This window comes from Lissotriton vulgaris, chromosome 5, assembly GCF_964263255.1.
Source record: "Lissotriton vulgaris chromosome 5, aLisVul1.2, whole genome shotgun sequence".
Lineage (NCBI taxonomy): Eukaryota > Metazoa > Chordata > Amphibia > Caudata > Salamandridae > Lissotriton > Lissotriton vulgaris.
Genome location: NC_141693.1, coordinates 616,953,562 through 616,971,932, shown reverse-complemented (window position 1 = coordinate 616,971,932; position 18,371 = coordinate 616,953,562). Strand labels below are relative to the sequence as shown.

The window sequence follows — 18,371 nt, the reverse complement described above, 5'->3', positions numbered from 1 at the left end:
CGTGTCCTGAAAGCCTGCGCCCCCAAATCTCAAAAGCCCTCCAGCATTATACACCCTTGAAGTAGTAAGAACAGACGACCCTGTAACAACATCCTGTCGTGTTACACTATTGCCAAGGGGAAATGTCTCCTGGCCCCCCAGTGCGACTCTCCTGCCTTTCCTCTGAAAACTGTCATCTCCTCCCATAAATAAAGAAGACCCAAGACCCCCTGAACAAGGAGCCTCTTGCCCCAAAGTCATACCTGAAAAAGAACCCCCTTCGCCCATTTGCGCCCATTCACCCTCACCCCTAGAACCCCCACCAACAGACAGAACCTCACCCACTGAGGAACCAGGTGTGGAAAACAATAAAGGGCTACCAACATTACCCTCTACCTCCAACATACCAGTGTCAGCATCTTGCCCAGAAACTACCGGACCATAAGAATGAGCCAAATCCCCAGACACCAAAGCCATATTAGCACCCAACACATTTGAAACCCCCCTCTCTTCAACAGGCCTGTCATGCACAAAACTCCTGGAAGGGGTTAATATTCGTGGTGCTGTCTCAGGAACAAACTGGGACTCTGACCCAACCAACTCAGAAACCTGTACATCGTGCACAAACCGCTCCTGGCACGCCCCTTGAGGAACAAATTGAATCGAACCTCTGCGCGCTCCACGCACAGAGACTACTTCTGTCTGCTGAGCGCGCCGCTCAACCAACGGGTCTGAAGCGGAGCGCTTTTTACCCCCTCCCCGGCCCCCCCTTCCCCGCCTTCCCGACGAGGCAGCACCTGAACCCAACGGTTCAGTTAACAAGGGAGCCCCCACCCGCGCAACCGAGGAGGGAAGCAGCGCGCCACCCGACAACTGCGCCTGCCCCACCACGGCGCCGGACATGCACAGGGTTCCCCCCGCCCCCACCGCCATGCTCACCTGGGGCACCGGAGCCAGAAACGCCTCACTCCCGCCCTCAGCAGCCGCGCCGCGCACCGCCGGAGCATTCACCTCACCCCCAGTTAAACGCGCCACACGCTGGGGGGCCGGTTTCCTCGTGCGGGACCGGCCCCTGTCACTCACCTGGCTCGGGCGTCTCTTCTTCGGCGACGAGCACGCCATTACCGCAGCAACCACGCCAGCGGAAGCCTGTCGCTGGGGACGCGCCGGCACACCTCCTGTCACCAAATCCATGCGACCCGCCTCAGCCAGCAAGCGCATTGCCTCGACAACTCTAGAATCCTCCATTGAAAAGAGCTACGGACAATAAACCTAAACAACAAAGCCTAAGCAAACTGTCTCGCAATAAAAGTAATAACTTCACAAAAAACACTACAGCCCTCCTAGCCACCAGGTCACCAAACCTAAAATGGTGGCTAGGAGGCGGGGACAGAGAAACTTATAGTTGGGCTGGCCAGTCCTACTAGGCCAGCCCAAATGCTAGAACATTCCAGCAACTTCAGGAAAAACCCCTCGCAGCCCTCCCAAACCGCCCGGGGGAGGGGACCTCCCTGCGGTCAGCTCCCTCCCCCAAGCCCCCCTTCCCGCATTACCCGCTGGCCTGATGCGAGCGAGCTGGCCAGACGCAGTCTTCCTCAACAGTTAGCAGTTAGCAGTGGCGATTAGCGGGTCTGCGATCTGCGGTCTATTGTCTCCAGGTGCTCCTGGTGCTCTGCTCTGCTCCGCTCGCCGCTTCACCGCTCACAGCTTCACCGTACTTCTGATTTCTTTTTCTGTCATTGAGGAGGGGCAAGAGGTTGACAAACATATTCATTTTTCCTTGCTTGTATTTGGGTCAATGATTCTCTTGCCACAACACTGATCTCAATATCCATAGACGATGCAGGAGGATTAAAGGGATGGTCAAAGGGACAACCACACCGCCTGGAGGACTAGCAGGTAAAATGAGACTTGATATATCATTGCTGAAGACCATTTCATTTGATGCACCACTCTTTTGCTCCAGTGTACACGTCTTCAAAATATCAAGCTAAATACAATTATTAAACAGTCTTTATACTGCCTGTGAACCAGGCTAAAGAATAATTTTCTTTATAAAACAATATGTGAGGATAAGCTGGAATATGGGGCCCGCACTTCTTCAAACAAAATAATCATTGAAGGTACCGTTTCTCTTGTTTAGAGCTTGACACAAACACACTAAATGCCCAAAATACATTAAGTTTGTGCTTCTACCAGTGTTTACTTCTTGCACAGAAAGACACTCTACGAATGTAGAATGATGGTCAGCACATTTTAGGGCGATGGCTGCATCTTACGCCCCACCAGGAAAATAAAGACCAAAGAAGAGCAATTTAGACTATGACTAGCCTCCTAACTCTGCACTTACTATGGCTGCAGCCTGCACCTATGACCTAAGTACCACACAGACATACGAGCCAACAGTATAGTATGACAGCCAATTGGCCCGCCGGCACCAAATGGCACTTTTGTAGATAACATCCAACCAAGTTTTGAGTTAAATGGGAATTCAAAAAACCAATCATGCAACGTGCTTTTAAGTAGCTAACTAGAGTTGGTTCTCGGCATCTCAACACAGTTTTAACACACGACTTACATGGTTGCCACCTCGCAGGTTTTATACCGACATAGCTGGTTTTATTTTAATGTCCCGTAAGTACAAAAATTTAGAAAATCACCTGAATACGGTATTTTCTCACTTATCAGTACATACTTTAAATAGTAGAGTTAAAAAGAAGACAATTTAAACTGTGTTCTATAGCTGCCTTTTTGACCCCTTGCTGCTAACCAAAATAAATAGACAGGATGCTCATGTTAAAAATGAATTTCTTATGAAGTTCTACTTAAGAATCATGCCAGGGCTTTTTCAGAATGTTAAAAATGTGGCTACCCGAGCGTGCGTGACACACCACGAGACGTTTAGTTATTCCTTTTTCACGTCAGTTCGCTTTGCATTGTGGTACTGGTAGTTTAACTTTGCAAAGCGACCGCGCTCATCATTGCACACCTGCCATTAATACTATGTAGAATTCAAACAGCAAAGTACTTACGTCTTGAGAGGACAGGTTTAGTTGGGCCTGCAACAAATGGGCAGCATGGGGATATGGTACACTCAGATTTGGTTGCTCTCCATCTTTTGGAGCACAGACCAGGACCTTGACTAATAATCTGGGTAGAATGGAATCCGAGAACAGGCATACACTTCCCCCAGGCTACGACTGGAGTTATTGCTCAACAACAGTCAATGACCACCATGAAATGGACGTGTCTCCAGCATGAAAGGCTCCATCAAACTGGCCTCTACTTCTTCATGGGATACTTCGCTGAAGCACACACTGGTTAGTGCGTGCTGTATCCCACAGCAAGAATTCTTTTTTTAGGTCGAGCCTAGTGTTGCAGCACATGGGCTGCTCGCTTTGTGAGGCATGCTGTATTAGGGTATGTTTTAGAAGTGGAATGGAAGCCCGCCCATATTTTTCATTGGCTGGCATCATCGTCCATGGTAAATGCTGGCTTCCGATTGATAATGAGGCTTCTTAGTCCCTCCTTGTTATCAGCCTGTCTCCTTTTGGGACCGCCGTTCAGGACTGGATCTTTTACTTGCGTCATTATACTGTCTCCTTCAATTAGTCGATAAGCACTTTTTGTTCCATTCTCGCAATGGCAACAGCTTGTTTTTAACTCATTATGTATATATTTTTTTTCTTTTGTGAAGAAAAGACCATTCTGACAAAATTGCTTCTTTGTTTTATTAAATGGGGTTGTTATAATGAAGAAAAGACCACTGTTACAAAAGTGTATTCAGACTCACAATGTATACTATACCTGATTAGCATCAATAGCACCGTTACAACTTCCCAGCTGCATTAATTATGCATAGCCTGTCTTACACAAGCTGACGGGGAGTCTTAAATGCGAGTAGGACACTAATATAACTGCTCCAGTTCCCGGCAAAAGTGACAGAGAAGATTGTCAACAAACAGCTAACCCGTTACCTCGAAGACAACAACCTACTGGACCCATCCCAATCAGGCTTCCGCAGCAACCACAACACGAGACCGCCCTCATCGCCGCCACCGACGACATCAGGATCCTGATGGACAAAGGAGAATCAGCCACCCTCATCCTTCTGGACCTATCAGCTGCCTTCGACACGGTCTGCCACCGCACCCTATCAGCACGCCTCCATGACGCCAGAATTCCAGAGAAGGCCCTGGCCTGGACCACATCCTTCCTCTCCGGCAGAACCCAGAGCGTCCGCCTCCCTCCCTACCTCTCAAAAACCACCGAGATCATCTGCGGCGTCCCACAGGGATCCTCCCTCAGCCCGACGCTGTTCAATATCTACATGGCTCCACTCGCCCACGTCGCACGACAACATAGCCTCAACATCATCTCCTATGCCGACGACACCCAGCTGATCATATCCCTCACCGAGGACCCCCACACCGCCAAAGCCAACCTCCACAGAGGAATGAAAGCCGTCGCCGACTGGATGAAGGACAGCAGACTGAAGCTGAATTCAGACAAAACGGAGGTCCTCATCCTCGGACCCACCCCATCAGCCTGGGAAGACTCCTGGTGGCCCACGTCGTTAGGCACACCACCGGAACCCACCGACCACGCACGCAACCTGGGCTTCATCCTCGACTCCTCCCTCTCCATGACCAAGCAAGTCAACGCCGTCTCTGCATCCTGCTTCAACACCCTCCGAATGCTCCACAGGATCTTCAAGTGGATCCCTCCCGACACAAGAAAAACAGTCACCCAGGCTCTCATCACCAACAGACTTGACTAGGGAAATGCCCTCTACTCAGGAACAACATCCAAGCTCCTGAGACGACTACAACGAATCCAGAACGCCTTGGCATGACTGATCCTCGATGTCCCCCGACGCAGCCACATCACACCCCACCTGAGAGGCCTGCACTGGCTCCCAGTCAACAAGAGGATCACCTTCAAGCACCTCATCCACGCACACAGGGCGCTACACAACAACGGACCATCATACCTCAACAACCGACTCAGCTTCCACACCCCCACCTGCAACCTCCGCTCAGCCACCCTCGCCCTCGCCACAGTCCCCCGTATCCGAAAAACAACCGCCGGCGGCAGATCCTTCTCCTACCTCGCCGCCAAGACCTGGAACAATCTCCCTACAGCCTACGACAGACCCAGGACCTGCTGGCCTTCAGAAGACTTCTCAAGACCTGGCTCTTCAATCAGTAGCAGCCCCCCCACCGCCTTGAGACCCTCACGGGTATGTAGTGCACTTTATAAATGCTTGATTGATTGATTGAATGTAATGCTGAAAATAGCTAGTGTAATTTTATGTTGTGTTTTTCATAAGCCGAACAAATCAGTGCTTATTACAGAGAGCATAAGATGAACAGAGGTTTCTTACCCTAGGCACGCAATGCAGCCTTGTGGCAACGAGCCCGAATATTGTTTAATGCTATGTTAACATAAAAATGCACGTTTAACAGTTTGCATAAAATCAAGGGGTTTCGCAAAGGAATCAGTTTGAACTAAGACGTTAATAAATCCCTCCATGCCCTGACTTTGTACTTTACCTGTAGTACAGGTGCCAGCTCCTTTTCTGTCAAATTTCAGAGACAGAATCATTGTTGATTTTTTTATTTTTTAACCGGATATTCGAGTACTAAATTGAAACAACCCTTGGAAGAAGTGATGGTTTTAAATCAAACAAAGCTCACAAATATTTAACAGCTATCTGATTACACTTTGGAAGGCTCTGCTTGTCCCTGGGAGACGTTTTTAAAAGATAACTTAAAACAAAGCTGAAAGGAAAGAAGAACACTCTATAAAATCAAGTAAATAAATCCAAAAACTTAGACGCTGCATTGTAACTTCTGACTTCTTCATGGCCCACTTGTTCAGTCACAATGTGGAAAATTAACTGGGGTTGGCAGACGCCACCACTCAATGTGGTGCAGTTTTTATGATCGAGTCATGGAACTCTGAATCTAATCCTGGTTTGATCACTTTACTTAAATATGCTGCAACTAAACAGCATTATAAATCTGGTTTCTCAGAGCCCAAGACACAAGCAATCCTTTTGCCGTCCCATTAGAATCACTGCCACCCCAGCTGTGGTCTAGTTGGGAACCGAAGACACAGGACACGTTTTTAACCCCACATTCCCAGCTTGGCCATGTTGTGTGCTCTCTATCAATCATTTTTAGGTCGAGCCTAGCGGCAGCACATGCGCTGCTCACTTTGCGAGGCATGCAGTAGTCGAGTATGCTGCGGAAGCCTCACCTTCTCTCCGCCCATATTTTTGATTGGCTGGTGTCATTGTCCTTGGTAAATGCTGGCTTCTGATTGAAAATGAGGCTTGTTAGTCCCTCCTTGTTACCGCCCTGTCGCCATTTGTTACCTCCCATGAGGACTGGATCGTTTACTTGTGGCGTTACACAATCTCCTTCATAAGTCGGTAAGCACTATTGTTTTTGTTTTTTATTTGCAGCGCGGTCCGCTTTCACTTTAGCGGCTACCCTTGTTTATTTAATTAATTTGCCACGTGGGCCGAAAGGTAGCGTTTCTACTCACTAATCTAACAAGCATTTGCAATGCAATAGGTCTTGCATTTACGCGAGTTTGAGCTATTGACCATGCAAATAACAATGTCTTTTATTTTTGTTTTTGTTTTTAAAACATAAATAAAAGGTATTGTCATTTACAATGCCAATAGCTTAAATTCACGTAAATGCGAGACCTATTGCATTGCAAATGCTTGTTTTTAAAGTAGCACAAAAAATACTTTTTTTTTCAAAAGCTGGTTAATTTTTGGGAGGTGAGGGGCATGGAGGGATGTGGGAGAAGCACACGTACGACATGGGTGAGAGCGCAAAACCTTCTACACCTGCAGCCCGACTATTCACACCTTGTGAAGACCTGAGCAATGCATGCTGGGCAGGCAAAGTGAAACGAAAACACCATGCATCTCAGCCAATAAAAGCACTGCTCTCATGCTGTTTATAATAGTAAACAGCATATGAGCAGTGCAAGAATTGGCTCGGACAGGTGACCACAGTGCTCCATCTGAGACCGATGGGCCTGTGTTGCTTGTCCACCTCATTGACAGCTATGCCTAGGGAGAAACCATAAACTGCGCATTTCGGATTGTCCGTAAGCAAAATACTGGCCAATCAGACATGCGCACTTCAGTCAAGCCCTATCAGCCAGTCAGCAATAAAGCCATGCCCACTACTGACTGCAAGAGGCTGGTAGCTCCGTGCAGTGGCATACATACAGTTGTAATGGCTATGGCTGCAGTCAGGAGGTCAACACCCCTCCACCGTTATGCAGAACCTACTGCTGGAATTATGTCAAGCACAGGGAACTTGCTCAATCTGTGAAGGCCTTCAGCACCAGGCTGAAATTGAGGAGTATGGGGATACTAGTAGAACCCACAGGATCTTTTGTGAAGCCTATACAGATAGTCTAGGAGCCCAAAGCTGCGGCAACCGGGATATTAGTAGTCCCCCAACAGCACAAGGTCTTCCTCTTAAACTTAGTCCAGGATATCCTGTTGGCTGGCCATTTGGGGCAGATGCAAACCAGAGGGGGCTGGTTGGTCAACCACTTTTACTGGCCTTAGATGTCTGAAAAGGTGAAGGAGTTCTGTTGCTCATGTACCACCTGTCAAGCCATTGGAATGACAGGAGGGAAACCCAAGTGTTGCTTAATCCTACTACCTGTGATTGCCACTCCTTTTGAAAGGGAGGGGATGGACACTGTTGGTTACCAAGACTTACGTTGCGTCACGGAATAGGTACATATTGGTTGTGGTGGGCCATGTCACAAGGTATCCCAGAAGCAATCTCCCTGAGAACTATAAACTCCCCGGTTGCGGCCAGGTCCCTGCTTGGTATCTTTACCAGAGTCTGGTACCCCAAATAGGTACTCTCAGGTAGGGAACAAACTTCAAGTCAGCGTTCTTGGAAGCTACGTGGTATCAGTTTGGCGTGACTTATAAATTCATCACCTCCAAACCAATGGTGTTGTGGAAAGATTCGACAAGACCTTAAAAGGTATGGTTATAGGGTTGTCTGGGAAACTCCATGAGAAGTGGGATGCCCTACTCCTATAACTTTTATTTGCCTACAGGGGTGTACCAAAAAGGGAGTAGACATCAGCCCCTTTGAGCTTTTCTATGGGCACCCTGTCAGAGGTTACCTAAGCCTTTCCCGAGAAAGGTGGGAGAAACCTCTCAAGGAACTCAAACAGGACACCGTGGACTTTGTGATGAACCTGTGTTCCCACGTGGCTTAGTACATAAAAAGGGTTAACACAATCTTGGAGGCAAGACAGGAGCATATTAAGCACAGGTAGGACAAAGAGGCAACCTTGGTAGAGAATCAGCCAGGTCAGAAAGTATGGGTCGTGGAGCCTGTGGCTTCCAGGGCCATCCAGGGCAAATGGACTGGGCCCTACACAGTACTGGAAAAGATGGGAGAGGTCACCTATGTGGTGGACCTTGGAACCCCCAGATACTCCGACAGAATAATCCATGTCAACCATCTGAAGCCCCACTTTGACATGGCAGACATTACCAGGGTAATGGTCACTGATGGAGGGGAGGAAGAGTACAGTGAGCCTCTTCCAGAGCACCTATCCCACAATGCCAAGGAGGGGTAGGTGGAGGGACCAGTGCTCTCCAATACATTGGTAGATCAATAGCGGCGAGAATGCCACCAATTATTGGGACAGTTTGCCGGACTGTTCTCACTGACACCTGGATTGACACAGTGGTGTGCTCATGACATTTACACTAGCGACAGCCAACCTATCAGAAACAAATTATACATGTTGCCAGACAAAGTGAGGCCAGCATCAAAGAAGACATTTCCAAATGGTATACCTGGCAGTGATTGAGCTCTCTAGCCTAGTCCCTCGAGCCTCTAGGCCAGCCCAATGTTGCTGGTGCGCCACTGTCAACCAAAAGGGGCGGGGTGGGGGGGCTCCAGAACCCAGATCCTGCATGGACCACAGAGGTCAAAGTACCATCACCAAGACTGATGCACACCCCATTCCCTGAGAGTATGAGCTCATTGAACTCAATTGAATTCAAGACCTGGCTGTTCGAGCAGTAGCGACCCCCCCCACCCCCTCCTCAGCGCCTTGAGACCCTACGGGTGAGTAGCACGCTATACAAATTTCGTTGATTGATTGATTGATTGATTGAACGGTTAGGGGCTGCCAAGTATCTCTGTATGCTTGATTTAATTTCTGGGTACTGGCAGATTTCCCTCACTGAAACAGCATTCTCCACTCCTGATTGCCACTTCCAATTCAAGGTAATGCCCTTTTGTTTCAAGAATGCCCCTGCCACACGGAGAGGGACCCGGCAGGGGTGCCCTCTCTCACCGCTCTTGTTTGCCCTTACCATAGAAATGATGGCGTGTGAGATAAGATTCGACAAAGGGATAAGAGGGTTTCAAACTGATTGGAACGATAGGGTTGAGAAGAAAATGTTGCTATACGCGGATGACATCCTCCTATATGTCACCCACCCAGAGGTCTCTATACCACGACTATTCACCTTGCTGGGCGGCTATGGATCTCATTCAGGATATACGATAAATTGGCATAAGTCACTCCTGTACAGCCCCAGGGGGGAGGAGGTATGGTCTACACTGTATGACGCGCTTCGGGTCACGGGCGAGGGGATATACGTGACGAAGGACCGATCACTTTCGTATCAGAAGAATATCCATTGAGTGCTTACAAACTTTGCTTGCGGTGCAGCTAGATGGAAGACCCTCTCCCTTACGATTCTCGGTCGTGCAGCAATGTTCAAGATGATAACCCTGCCACGGTTCTTGTACACCCTACAGAATGAGTATTTCCCCCTTCCTCAACAGGTTTTTAAAGTTATAAATGAAGAGCTCCGGTCGCTGCTCTGGCTAGGGAAGCATCCCAGAATAGCCCTAGAGACATTGCAGAGGAATCAACATAATGGAGGGATCTCCTTACCCAATCTTGAGGCGTATTACTGGGCGGAACATTTATCGCCAATAAGTGACTGTCTCCATGCCCCGGTGGATCACCCCACATATAGATTGGAGAGAGGGGCAATGGCGCAGCGCACCTGTCCTCATTACATATATGGTGGCAGGGGAAGGGAAAGACTACTCTCTGCAACGCTGGTGACTGTGGCGACATGGGAGAGGGCGACTAAGAGGATTGGCTGGGCACACAAACCGAAGAAACAAACACCGATTTGGCACTGTACATGGCTAAAGGAACTGCATAAATTGAAGGGATTCCTCAGGTGGGATGTCATTGGTATCTCTATTCTGGGGGATCTGCTGAAAAGGGGAGCTCTGAAGTCCTTCCAGGCGTTGAGAGTAGAGTATGGATTGCATCATACTCAGTACTTGAAATATGTGCAAGTACGTCATGCATGGGGGCGGGGATGGTGCTCTCGGGTCCCCTGCCGGAGTATGCACCGCTTGAGGGCCGTCTGCTGCAGGAGCACGTCCCGACAAAACTAGTGTCCGTGACCTATAAAACGTTGATTAACAATATGCCGGACGGACTGGGGAAATTGAAAGGAACGTGGGAACTAAATCTGGGGGAGTTGGACACTCATGACTGGGGGGCAGCCCTGATGCACCCTAGGAAAGTCGCAATAAAGTCTAGGCTTTGGCTCATTCAATTTAAAATCCTCCATAGGGTCTACTATGATAGACACCGATTGCACCGGATGGGGCGGGCCAGTGACCCTAATTGTCTGCGGTGTGGGAGTGTACAGGGAGACTTTTATCATACCATCTGGGACTGCAGTGTCATTCAGGACTACTGGGCCAAGATATTGAGTGAATTAAGTGATATACTGGAAAAGACCCTCCCGTTGGAGCCTAAACTGGTTCTGCTGGGTATAACAAATGAGGTGGATCTGAATCGCCCACTCTTGATCTTCCTTACACTGGCCTTGGTGGTAGCTAAGTGAGATGTGGCTAGAGCTTGGGGAGCTCCTATGCCTCCTCGACTAGATGAATGGAGAAGAGGAATGGATATCTACATGGCAGCTGAGAGGGTCACATACAAAGTCAGAGGTTGCCCCAAGAAGTTCAAAAGAGTATGGGGGAAATGGAGACGGTACTATGGCCTGGATGAAGGATTGTGACAGACGGAGGTCAGGCCACCCGGTTGTCCTGGTATATGCGGGGGAGACTATAGACAGCACTGTGAAATGTTGCGATGGGTGGAGCACCACTGTATCCATGTGTAGTGTTTTCTGTGAGATGCGGGGAGGGGTGGGTGGAAGGTGGAAGGGGGGTAGGGTGTGGTGGGCATTCTCATGTGACATGCCTTTTATGTTTCAATGTTTCAAAAAAGCAATAAAAATATATAGTTTTTTAAAGAATGCCCCTGCCACTTTCCAGAAGCTGGTAAACATGGTACTGTCTAAGTTGGAGACCTTTAGTGCAACATATCTAGACTATATTGCTGTCTTCAGTTCCATCCTGTAAACCACCTGATCCTCCTCAGAGAAGTGCTTCAGGCTCTGCAACAGGCAGGGCTGACAGTCATATGGACTGAGGCTTTGACACTCCGAAGGAGGTGCTGTGTACACCACCTCTACTCAAGGCACCTGATTTCAGCAAGGAGTTTGTGAACCAAGCAGATGCTTCAGATCATGGGATTGGGGAAAGGTTATCACTGCTGAATGATGAGGGTCAGGATCACCCAGTCAGTTGCATTTATTATTATATCCTCAGAGAGAGAAGTGTTGGGTTGCCAGAGAGAGGGACGACTTTGATGTGATTTAGTCACTAAAGAAACTGAGGCCCTGCCTGTTTGGTACTCATTTCAGGGTTTAGACTGACCATAGGCCTCCCAGATGGCTCACACATTTGAGAGGGGAAAACCTCAAACTGTTGAGGAGGTCCATCTCCCTACAGGGCGTGGACTTTACAGAGGAACATAGATCTGGGACTGCGCATGCCAATGCAGATGGCTTTTCCAGCTTCTTCCGCTTTAGTGATGAAAAATGGCTGAGCTGCTTCCTCATCTTTCATCTGGATGTGGGCCATGTATGAAAATGCCTCTTTTTGCATGATTACCCCCATTTTTTTGGACTGATGTTTCCGATTTTCTGACTCTGTGCACTGGGGCTCTGCTAAGCAGGCCCCAATGCATGTGCTATGATCCTTAAAACATGTTGTAATTGGCTATACTCCTAATTACCACATTTAACTTGGCTATAAGTCTGTAGTATATGGTACAAAGTGTGCCCAAGGCCTGTACGTTAAGTGAAACTAGTGCACTGCAGCACATATTGTGCCCACAGTAAAGTGACAATGTAAAACATGATTGCAGGCCTGCCACTAGTAACTTGACTGGGCAGGATTAAACTACAAATCTGACCTGTCAAAAACCCCTTCTGACAATCCTAAACTAGGCATGAGCGGGAAATCCGTTACGCCCGCGGATTTTGCGGATTTTTGGGAAATCCGCAATCCGCGAATTTTGCGGATTTCCCGCAAAATCCGCAAAAAAAATCCGCGGACGTAACGGGTTCAAAAGTTGAATCCCCACTCATGTAACTATTTTACAATGGCGCCAGCAAGCTGCCAGCGCCGTTGTAAAATAGTTACAAAGTTAGCTTGCACAGGAACCACTAGATAAAACGAAGCAGGTGCTGCTTTATTTTATCTAAGTGCTTCCTGTGCAAGCTAACTTTGTAACTATTTTACAACGGCGTGGCAGCTTGCTGGCGCCATTGTAAAATAGTTACAGCTCACTCAAGTGACCCCTGCGCCCTTCGGGGCGATTGCATAGCAACACACACATGGTCGCTCGAACTAGTTGATGCTCAAATTCAGTGACTCATTCATTAGCCCAAAAACCATCGTGAGCGTTGTCGAGGCTGGACAGGTGTGCCTTCTTCCCAAATCTACCGTGGAAAATCAGCTGTGATGCTGGATAGACTTTGCATCCTTGACTTTCACGAGCGCAATACCCGTGCTGTTCCTGTGACCAGGAGCTTCTTTCTCTTCATCTGCTGAACTGATCTTTCTCTGACCTTTTATACACACAAGAGGTACATACATGAGCAGGCACATTGTGTTCGCACGGGTTTCTGCAAGTTCGTGAGCGTTTTGTACAATTTCGCAATTTGCGAAATTGTACAAAACCCTCGCGAACTTGCAGAAACCCATGCGAACACAAAAAAAAAAATCTGCAAGGATTCGCGGATTTTGCGGATTTTGCGGATTTTCGCAATCCGCAAATTCGTAAATCCGCAAATTCGCGGATTGCCAATCCGCAAAATCCGCCCATGCCTATGACCTAAACCATAATGGAATAATGAAACGCTTTTTATGAATGGGAGAGCGCACTCATCACTTTTTATAAGCACTATAGAAGTGTTTGGGGTTCCATATCAGGACCCAGGGCCTCCGAGCATCTGTAAGAGTTTCACATTTTCTTTATTGTTCCTCTTTCAAACTGCCCAACAATTCCAGCAAGAAAATAAAGCCATATTATTTTATGATAGTACATAGGTCTGGCTGAACATTGGTTTTATTGCGTGAAAACAGGGGCTTGAACCTGGCTTGAATGCTTTCCTCGCTATCCATGTCCAGTGCACCAAGGGAATAACTTTGTTATCAAACTGGAGTCTCACTGCACCCACAGCCATTATACACTTTTTTTTTTTTTAACTACAATACCCAAAATGGAAACTTCCCAATAATCTCTGACCACCTCCAGACCTAGAAAGGAGGCATATGCCTCATATAAAAAAAAGCACAAATGAATTAATTTGTTAGTTAGAGGGAGGGAGGTGGTAAAAACTGAAGGAAGCGTGCCACGAGAGATGGGAGATCCGTAAAGAGTAAGGAGAGTGAGACAGAAAGCGAGAGAGCACAGGAGAGAGAGGGGGGGGTATAGTAAAAACTGAAGGAAGCGTTCCACGGGGGATGGGAGATCCGAATAGAGTAAAGAGAGTGGGACAGAGAGCGAGAGAGCACAGGAGAGAGGGGGGGGGGTATAGAAAAAACTGAAGGAAGCGTTCCACGAGGGATGGGAGATCCGAATAGAGTAAAGAGAGTGGGACAGAGAGCGAGAGAGCACAGGAGAGAGGGGGGTGTTCTGCTGATGCACACTTCATGCGATCCCAGCTCCTCCTATACTCTGTCAGGCTGCTATAAGATGCCCGGCTGCTTGTGTACCTGTCTTAGATGCCTGGTACTCTGCCAGACTATGGGAACCCTGCCTGCTCCTGTGTACTGCCTAACTGCGTCTCCTGAGGGATGCTGGCCGCTCATGTCCTCAGTCTGGCTGGCTGCTTTGCTCCACGTGCTGCGCGGTGCCTGCTGGACGCCGCTCCATCGCCGCCTGCCGTACTCTAGCCGCCTTTGCCCCTCCTAATGAATATTCATGCCCAACCCGGCCGGTCCCCGGGGCCGGGGGCAGCCTGGGCCGCCATTGGCTGCCGAGGCTGGTGGCTGGGAGGAGAGGCCCGGCTGGCACTATTGATCGCGCTGGAGCCCCGCGGCTGTGGGAGGGAGAGAGGCGGGCGGGCTGCTAGCCGGAGCTCCACAGGAGCAGGAGGGGAGAGTGTGGGTCGGACCAGGACAGGAGGACCGGGCTGGCGGGACCGGCGGCGGTAGAGTGGAGCTGAGTGTCCCGGGATGGACTGCAGGGAGCCGAGGCGGCGGGAGCAGCGCTGCTGCCGGCGGTGAGGACCCGGCTCCGGAGAGGAGGCTCGGCTTCTTTGTAGCGCCCAACAAAGGCTGCAGTGTCCGCACGGGTGAGTGACGGGCCACTGACGGCTCCAGCATCCCATCCCGAGTGTCACTGGCCTTGAGCATCCCAGGGCCAGAGAGACGCGCTCTACCCGCAGTGGGGCTCTAACTACCCTGGGGTCACTGTAGTGCTCTAGCAATTCCCCCCAGCAACCCCGTCGCCCTCTGCTGGGATCAGATCTGTTCAACTAAGTGATGGGTGGGTCACTGATGCGCTCCTCTCACACAGTTTGTGATGGGCCCTTGGATTCCTCGTAATCCACCTCTGGTAAGTGGTTAGTTAATGACGGACTATTCACTTCGAGTGAGTGATGGGCTACTGACGCCTTCTACCCCCCCTCCCCCCCTGCTCACTACCCTGATGTCAATGCAATGCTCTGTCAATACGATTCCCTCTGCTTGGGTCAGGTTCCCTCAACTAAGTGAGGGGGGGGGGGTTTATTTTATTTATTTATTTATTCATGCGTTTTTATATAGCGCGGACTTTACCCGAAGGTGTCAGAGCGCTTCACAATAGGAACAGAACTGATACATGAGAACATTACAAGTGAACAAATTACAAAAGCAAACGCTAAGTTCCTTTTGGGTGAGGGGTGAGTGTGTGATGGACTCTTGGTCTCCTCTCATGTCTTCTGATAATTGATGGGTTAGTGACAGGCTCTTCCCTCTAAATGTCTGAGGGCTTGGTGATAGGCTGTTTTCATCACCTTCGGTATGTGATGAGTTATTGATAGGGCAGTCTCACCCCCTTGGGAAAGTGATGGTACTGCAGCCTTTGTTAAGCGGTCAATCAATGTCAAGTTCTTTGCATCTCGTTGGGAAAGTGAATGGTCCCCGTCGCCTGATCTTTTCAGGTAAGCCATGGTCTCTTCTCCTCCCTGGCTCTCTCCTAAGGTCAGCGACTGTCTCTTTCCCATCTCTCTTCTCATGTGAGCGGGAATGCACTAAAGGACGTACCCCCAACCTGTCCCTACCACTTCTGGGGGTCGAATGTACATTGTGCTATAATTGCTGTGTTTTGATGTCTATAAAGCTCTTCATTGTGCACGTGGCTCAGTTCTTGCTCTACAATTACCATAAATAAATAAATATTGAGTTGGAGACTCCTCAGGTACCAAGTCAGGGACTCTTGAGATGCACAGTGGGAGACTCCACAGATACAAAACAAAGGATTCTTCAGATGCTGATCTGGGGGCTCTGGGACTCCTCTTAAGCCATGTTCCGGACTAGATGCATAGCGGGGGGCTCTCCAGTTGGGCCTCTTTTGGATATTGAGTATGGGGGCTATTGCTACTGAGATATGAACTCTTCCGATAGAGAGTAGGGAACTCTTCAGATGCCAAGTTGAGGACTCTTTAAGATATTGAAGTGGGGTTCCAATTGGAAGCCGAGTACTGAATTCTTATATTGCAAAGTAGGGGGTCCTCGCAATAACAAACAGGGGATCATTCATATTTCAAATTGGGGGCCCTCGAATGCCGACTTAGAGACCCTTCATGTCAACAGAGCCTTGCACTTTATCCAAATATGTAACCTTCACTCTACACTCCTATCCCACAAATACCAGCATTTTATAACATAATTTATAGCCCTTTTAAGTTTACATAGCTGCATCACTACTTAGCTACAGGGAAAGACCAATCCATACCTTTCCCCTGCATTTTAGAAAATGACATCCAAGTGGCTTTGTGCTGCAGCAGTGCACCACTTCCACGAGAAAGGATCTGGGATTCTGAAAGCTTTAGAAGTGTCCCAACAGTGCCATGAAAAGGTACCTAAACCAAATAGTTCTGCAGGTAAATTGGCAAATGCCTTCACAGTCGCATGACTACATTGACACATGGACGCAGATACATAATAGAGCATCACCAACTGTGACTGCGACACCAAAAATGCTTTCTCCTGATCTATTTTGGGCCATTGTATTGACTAAAACATGAGGAGCTCGGTTGTGGATGGAATTTTTTTATGGTGCACTCAAAAAGGTGCTTTTCTATTTAAAATTAGTGGCGTGCAAAGTTTTACAGATTTTCCTCTCCACTATTGGTGAAGTTTTTGTGTGTGTTTATGTGATTTAAGTGTTGTACCATGGGAAGCCCAATTCTACTGTGCTATGCAGCTGAAGGAAGGACAAATATCTAGAAAATACAACGAAAGACCCATATTAAGGGTCTCCGCTGCCTGCAGAGTTGAGGATGTATTTGCCAACATGTCTGCTTGGCTTTTGTAATAGATGATGGTGCTTCTCTTTATTGTGGCGTTCATTTTCATTCCCAGCGAATACCTTTAAAGTATTTTTTCATCATTAACAAAATGAGTCATGTCAAAATTGGTTGATGCCATTGGTTTCAATGCCGCGATATGTTTACATACATACATTGCCCTGAGTAGGTAGATCATTGAAGGCTACGAGTTGGATCAGGGGATCTGGCACCTGCAGGAGTGAAGGTCAGGCATGATTACAACCACAGACATGTTTTTTTTCAATCTCTAATCTTTTCAATGGAAGTTTTTTTTATCAGATATCTCTTTAAAAGTGTTCATTTTGTTGTTTAGTGTCCCCTAATAGTTGGAGTTAAACTAGTCTGTTTACTGGAATCTATAACTTCTATGAAAAAACTTCTATTGCCATACTTGTCACAGGTGTGATGCTTGTCGTTTTGTGAGAATTAATTTTCAAGGTCTTCTTCTTAAAGTGACCTCACTATCCATTACTATGCATAAGGTAAAATTTAAAAATATCTTTCATGTGCCTTGCACAGAGGGAATCTATACACATGTAGAATTTGAAAGATACTATTAAATGCACCCTTTTGTGCATATAAGGACAAAAGGAATATTCAAAAGATACCCCAAATACTTCTGCATCATTATGCACATCTACACACCAAGAAATTCTCAATTAAATTAAATATATGCTCCTGGCCACGCCCCTTACCACCGCCCATAGCCCCTAGTCCACAAATCAATTAGCGGAGTACCTGCACTTATTTTATTTTTTTATTTAAATCACTGAGGCTCAGGTTTGTGACACAATTCTCATGCACTCTAAGAATCAAAGTTCTGGGGTCATAGAGCCTGTGCTGAGAGTGAGGAAGACACCCAGATCCGCTCTACTGTGATCCTGAGCCCTGCTCTTGATGGTTGTTTTTAAGTTCTGACTGAGGACCCGAGTCCTGGGTTGCCCGAGGGTCCTGACGGCAAAGACTAAAATCCTAAGTGTGAATAGATTGAGCCCAGAGCACCCAGGTCCTTGGTCCACGATACTCTGGCCCTCGTGTGAGCCCTCGTCAGACTTGGTAGGGTCGTGAGCCCGAGGATTGATCCCTGCTTTGTGGTACTCTCACCCTGAGTCCTTGGACAGTAGCTGTCTGTCCATCTGTTTGAGAGCCCGGGTGCTGGGATAAGCGTGGGTCCTGAGAGCAAAGACCAAAATTGTTGGTTTGAGAAGGTTGGGCCCTGAGCACCCAAGCCCTCGCTCTGCGATAACGCTATCCCTCTCGAGCTCGAGAAGAGTCCTCGGTTTGACAGGTTCAGGTCCTGAGCCGAGAAGCAACCCCTTGTTTGTGTTCCTCTCAGCAGTGGCGTAGGAAGGGGGGGGGGAGTGCGGTGGGCCACCCGCGG

General features: G+C 48.3%; 1 protein-coding gene across 1 annotated transcript in view; it reads left to right on the top strand.

Annotated features, from left to right (window-relative positions):
- Nucleotides 1–14,548: 14,548 nt before the first annotated feature.
- ARHGEF10L (Rho guanine nucleotide exchange factor 10 like) overlaps nucleotides 14,549–18,371 on the top strand; it is a 763,679-nt gene continuing 759,856 nt past the window's right edge. The window contains exon 1 of the mRNA XM_086922050.1: nucleotides 14,549–14,752. The gene's annotated coding sequence lies outside the window, so the exon portion shown is untranslated. The remainder of the gene's footprint in view (nucleotides 14,753–18,371) is intronic.